Source organism: Dendrobium catenatum, unplaced genomic scaffold (genome assembly GCF_001605985.2).
Source record: "Dendrobium catenatum unplaced genomic scaffold, ASM160598v2 original_scaffold_144855, whole genome shotgun sequence".
NCBI lineage: Eukaryota > Viridiplantae > Streptophyta > Magnoliopsida > Asparagales > Orchidaceae > Dendrobium > Dendrobium catenatum.
This window is the reverse complement of record NW_021463285.1, coordinates 19,159-25,836: the sequence shown is the minus strand read 5'-3', so window position 1 is coordinate 25,836 and position 6,678 is coordinate 19,159. Positions and strand designations below refer to the sequence as shown.

General features: G+C 33.7%; 1 long non-coding RNA gene across 1 annotated transcript; it reads left to right on the top strand.

The window, feature by feature from the left end:
* The first annotated feature begins 91 nt into the window (after positions 1-91).
* LOC114578761 lies at positions 92-1,999 on the top strand. The gene is made up of 3 exons (XR_003699720.1): positions 92-814; positions 1,036-1,793; positions 1,950-1,999. It is a non-coding gene; the product is annotated as an uncharacterized LOC114578761 (long non-coding RNA).
* The last annotated feature ends 4,679 nt before the right edge of the window (positions 2,000-6,678 follow it).

Sequence of the window (6,678 nt, the reverse complement as noted above, 5' to 3'; positions counted from 1 at the left end):
TGATAATTCCATAAATTATTTGGCCATATGTCTTGAATACCATTTAGTAATATTCCTGTGTGATATTGTATCATTGGAGTAAGAATTTGTGAGGGCGATGAGATGATGAATTTCGAATTTAGCTATCAATTGCACGAGGCTACTATTGAATAGCTGTATGTTTTCTATGGTAATGATGTGGTGTGTTTGGATGGTCTGGAGCTTCACTGGCAACCGCACAACTACATTTACCAAAGGGATTCATGCATATCTATTAGAAGAATGCTTCTGCACTTGTCTTATTTTGTGACTTCCACAATCATCTGAGCCCTCTTGTTGTTTGTGTATTGGTCCCTAATTCTTCTTTCCTTTTTTGAAATGTAGTCCTTTTGGATTATGGGTATTGCACAATTTGCAATATCATACGTAAAGCTTCTCTGCTTTTCTTATTTCATGGATTCCACAATCGGATTTTTTTTCTAATTCTTGTTTTTTTTTTCCTTGTTCTCATCTCCTTTTGGGATTGCCTCTCCTTCGGCCATGATTTGGTTGGAGGAATTAAGCACAAAAGAAATATTATTTACCTATTTGTCAGTATAAGATGTGTGAGGATAAGAACTACTATTCTTGTAAAAGGGATAATAGTTGAATTGTCTCTCTTCATTAGAGCTGCTGCTCTTCTAAAATAGATAATACTCTATCACGTATGTAAGCATGAGGGCCTCTGTCTTCATTATAATTGTTATGGATGTAGGTGAGATCTTGGAATCTTTCTTGATGAGAGGGAATAAAGGAAATTGCATTAAGAGGCTAAATCTAAATGAGTGAACTGCAGGTAAATTTCATATTTTTTGTCTCATTGAACGTTGCTAACTGGGCTTATTTACATGACAGATACCAAGACTAGTGCTATAAACGTAACAAAAAGGTTGCATGTTGTTGTTTTTTCTGTTTATGAATAAGAAGATTTGTGGGCAATGATGATTTTTAGGCCACTATTGTCTGAGGAGTCATGTTATAACTTTTATATTTTCTGTGATGTTTTTTGCATTTCAGAATGGCCTGGAACTTCAAGGAACCACAACTGTGATCAATAGGGGGATTCATGTACTGTGATCTGAAGAACATTAATGTACTTTTCTTTGTTTGTGGATACCGTTGTCAATTGAGCAACCTGTTATTTGTCTCTAATTTTATTTCTTAATCACCTTCTTTTCTTTTGCATTATTGTCTTTTTGGTTTTGGTGCTATACAATGTGCAGTGTGGTAGGTATTACTGCCTTTGAAATTATAAGGCTGTGTCAGATTTATATTTGTAGTTGATGGGCTTGTTGTGGAAGAAGCATGGCTCTTTGGGTTGTTGCACCAAGTTCTTCTGTTGTGGCTGTTTTCAAATATAAGTGATCAGTGGCTATATTTATAACGGTGTCTATGTAGCTACTGTTTGCCAGCTATCAGTGGATCTTCCATGGTTGAGCTTTCCTTATCCTTAGTTTGATTTATTTCTTGAACTTGAAATTTTTGTACTCGATAATTGCTTTAGAAAACCGTAAGAAAGCTTTGTCAAATGAAAACTTAATATGTCTTTTTTACAATATAGTTATGATTGAGGAAGAAAACACACCAATGATGAACTGCGTCACCATCTTTGTAGCTGTATGATTTCAAGATTTTTGGGCATTTATGCCAAGGTATGATTGTTTTGCAACATTTTTGTGCACACTTTCCTTCTGACTACCATTGCAGACATTAAATGGATGTACGGGATATGAGTGCATTTGAATCTGGTTCTTTTAATGTTGTTATTGATAAAGGTATTGATTCATTTTATTAAACTCCTTTAGATTACGTTTTTAGATTTGTTGTTTACTGTCCTCTTTCCTTTTCATTTTTCTTGGTTCTCTGTAGAAGTTCTATAAAAACTTTGTGATTCTTGTAGTATTTCTTCTGATGCCATCCTTTATGTTCAGGAACACTGGGCTCTCTCATGTTGGGTGGGAAAAAACTAGGCAGTTTTTATAACATTATGCATGAATTCCCCCTAGTGATAAGGCAGGAATGGGCAACCTAAAAGTTCAAGGCCACCATGAAATGCCACAACATCACCATTGAAAAAAAGAGTACATAATAATTGATATTCCATAGTTGTCAGGCTTGGTCAATGGCTCTCAACTTAATCACATCATCGCCAGCAAAGATTCTTCATTCATAAACAAAAAAGGAGCAACATGCTATTGCATGTTATTTGTATGGCACTAGCCTCGCTAATTGTCACATAAATAACCCCTCCCAACTGCATTTCAAGGTGAAGATGGGCAACTGATATAATTTTGCTCACTCATAAAGATTTTGCCCCTTCATGCAATTTTTCTTTACTCTTTGTCTTAGAGAAAGGTTGCAAGCTTTACCTTAATGCATAAAAATTAGAATAAAGTCGGATGCCCTCAAACTTATAAAGTGATGGCTATCAATTATAAAAAATTAGACAATTATCCTCAAACTTATAAGAAAAAAAGGCAACAGTCCCATGGTAATTCATGAAATAAGACAAGTGTAGCAGCTTTCAAATAATGATTGTAAATGAATCCCATGGTAATGGTATGTATGGTTGCCTGAGAAGCTCAGACCATCCAAACATGCATCATCATTTCCATAGAAAATAGAGAAATAGAGAAATACCATAGCACCCATATGCAACCAATGGCTAAATTCCAAATCATCATCATCATCACCATCACAAATTCTTACTTTGATGGTTATGTGTATGGCATTGATCTTAATCACACCCTCTTGACTATATTTTATGGTTAAGATAGAGCTGAGTAATAGGATTTCCATCTATAAAAAATAAATAATCTCCCTTGTAAGGAAATATCATTTTTCTCCTTTTTCATAATGATATATTATGATATTACACCTCTTCAAGCATCATCTTTACTCAAAAAACAATAATACTAGAACATATGGACACATTTATAGGAAATTCCATATAAGAGGGTTTATGGATCACCTCATGATGTTCATATAAGCCCAATTTCAACTATAATGAAAAAGAAAAATTTTATCCACACAGAACCTTTATATTGCAAAGCAACACATCACAAAATACCTGTCTACACAAGAATATCGGCCATATCCCGTTTTATATCATTCAGAATCACATCCTTTTACATCCTAAAAATTTCTAATATTGCCATAAACGCCACCAACAGATTGTGGCCAACTGACAGGTTAAAGAGAAAAAGCTGACTTTTCCGTACCAATATCATCCATCCTCTAAATGCCAAGCAAAGATCCATCATGCATACAGAAATTTAACTAATAAATTCCTTGCAAAAGGGAAGGATGGATCAGAGCATCATCCATGTGTAAACCAATAACATTTCTCACTCAATTCACCTTTATTTCTAACTTCATTTAGTCAAATGGAGAAATCTAGAAAATGTTGTCATAACTCAAAACATCTCAAATTTCAAACAACCAAATGAACCATATAAAGAATCCTTTATAAGAATTATATTGATAATATCTTCAGCTGACATTTAAATACAAATTAAAATCATATTAACAACACAGAATCTTATATGAAGTGTATTATAAGGCAGGGATGGGGATTTGCATCATGAAATTAAAATAGCAATTGGAAAGGATAACTGTACCCTCCCACAAAAATACAAAGAGAAAATTCACAACCATTGCAATGACTACATGGGTATGTTCGCTTCCACAATCATTATCATTACCGCCTCTATGAAGCCAAAGAAGAAGAGCTTAGATCTTCTCTAAAGAATAACGATAACTAATACACCATAGAGAAAGTAGAGAGCAAGCTTCAATTTTGATCTTCTGTAAGATTTTAATAGAAATAATATATTGTGTAGAGGCTTTAAGGCTTTACTTAGATTACATATAAAGTTGTGGGAATAATGGAGAAAATTATTAGAGAAGAAGAAGATGTGAATCCTGAACCATATCAAGCACCACAGCAGTCATTACAAGGAAGATTTATGTGAAGTATTCAATAGATAATTTCAATGCCTGTATCATAGGCATGCTATGTCATCACCATAGGAAACATAGACATATTCCATAAAAGCCACCTCAGCAACATCTTGGTGGTCTCACTTGTAAAGCTTGGAGCTTCTCAGGCATCCACAGCAGTCAGGGATTTAATTTGCAACGATGTTGAGTACATAAACTTTCACTCAAAATAACTTTATAATCTTTACAATCTAAATGGTCTATTTTTCTTATAAGAAAATAATTAATCTGAGTTTAACTGTATCCATTCTTATAAGTGATGAGAAGCTCATCTCTTTTCTTAAATAAGATGTTAGCAATTACAAAATCATAAGCAAGAATAAAACCTAATATAGTCCTAACCAACTTCATTAGTTGCTACAAAATCATCACCATAAATGTTTTAATATCTACTCTAATAAAAACTCTTTCTTCAAGAGATACCTTTGTATTAATCTTCTAAGAACAATTAAAGAGAATAACATTTAAATAATTTGAAATCCAACCTTGCAAACTAATTTGTGTATGTATATATGTATATATATATATATATAATTACATAAATTACAGTGCATTTCACCCCTCTGCTACTATTCTTACTCCTAAATGTGTTAGCATAAGCAACGAAGCTTTTGACCAATAAGTTAGTTATTATCTTACTTTATAGAAATTAAACTATTACATTAACTGATTCATTTAGTTGCAGGATTTGTCTGCCAAACGCCAAAAGACATCAAGTTAAATCTCATGGCAAATATAATCTTCACTTCATTATATTAATTTTTAATTACTAACTGTACTATTAGTTATTTAATAAGCTAAATTAGAAGATTAATTTATGCATTATTATACTAGTAATTATTTACTTGATTTACTTAATCATTAATATTTCTAATTATATTAGTTAAGCTAAACTAGATTAATAGGTTAGAAGCGCCTGGCTTTGATTTTCATCTCTATATTTCGTCGTTGCTGTTCGGCTTCTTTGCTTCGCGAGAGGTAGAGTTATGCACGATTCGCTTCGGCACCTTCGTTGCTGTTCGACTTCGCTCCTTCGAAGACGTTCCCTTTCTGTCCGATCGGAAGTCACGACATTTTAATCGGAAGCAACTACGGGAGATCGCTCGCTGTGAAGGTAACTATCTTTCTCCCTTTTGCGCGCTTCCTCGGCCAAATCCCGTAAATCCGCTAAAATTTTCCGATTTACTAAATCCCGGATTTACGGTCCAGAGGGGGAGACGGAGGATTTATTCCGCCATGAGGAGATTTAGCGGCACTCAAATCCCGTTTGGCAGGATTTGGTATAAATCCTGCATGCAAACAGTCCCTAAAGCTCTCTAATCCTATCGGATACTCCAAGATGCATAATAGAAATGAGAATCATGAGAGTAACTAGCGACATGCTCCTAGAAAGAGAGAGAGAGAGAGAGAGATCTACCTTCTTCAGCATCGAGAGCCGGCGGATCTCGTGAGCAGGAGATTCTTATGCATCTACGGTCGATCTCATGAGAAGGCCAAGAGAGAGTAGAGAGGGGAGTCGGGAGGAAGGAGAAGGAGATGAATCAGAAAGCGATATTATGGCTTTATTTATAGAGATGCGGAAGGGATTTAAAGGACTGAAAAAATAAATTAGGAAAGATTCGAATGAAAAAATAAATTAGGAAAGATTCGAACTAAGTTGCCGTTGTTCATAATTAAATTCAAATTATTACTCAAAGTTAATTCAAAATTAGAAAGAATTATTTTTATATATTTAAGTATAAAATAGATAAATTATGTATTTTCATTTTTAAAATATATTTCAATTTTTTACTTATAATAGTAAATTTATAAAAATGCATTTTAACTTGTTTTATTTTTACTTTTGAAAAAGTTTTAAAAAAAATTATTTTATTTCATCAATTAACCAATAATTTTATTTAATTAAATAAAACTTTGACTAACGAGCTAGGCAAAGTTATTTGACACACTCTAGTAGTTTCTTCCTTCCAATAAAAAACTTAGATCTGTCGCACCATCATTCAATATTTTCTACCTCCTGATCGATTGCCTAGGTCCATCGCACAATCACTCGAGGTTTCTTTCTTCCTCCGGATCAAATGCTTAGGTATATTGTGCCATCACGCTAAATAAAAACACAATATCCTTCTTTTGACCGCCCATTGCCCCATCGATCTCTCATGACTTCTCCCTCCAGAAATCATATTGCTGCAATCAAGATACGTAAAACTTTTTACCTGCGTCACATAAACTGCATTGTGTCACATAAAACTATAATTTTATATGATGATTTTTCTATGGATATGATACCTAAGCACAAGATACAGGTATTTAGAGATTCATTGTTGTGTTGTGACACTATCCTATCCTATCTTTCATGAGAGAAAACCCACCACTAATTCTTTATTTGGATGGAGTATTATATTTCAGAAAAGATCAGCAATAACTTACTTCCCTGAGAGGAAGCATGGCCCTTAAAATAATTTACCTCAATTCATTTCTCAAACCTATCGTGATAATAAAATTGGGAGGAAGCTGTGGAAATTTGCCACATCAACCACCAATAACGTAAAAAAAAGGGGGCTATGACTAAAGAAAGATAGAATTTTACATGATATGATCTGTTTATGCATAGCTAAATTCTCTATAATCTAAGTTGGAGGACCTATTTTTAAAATG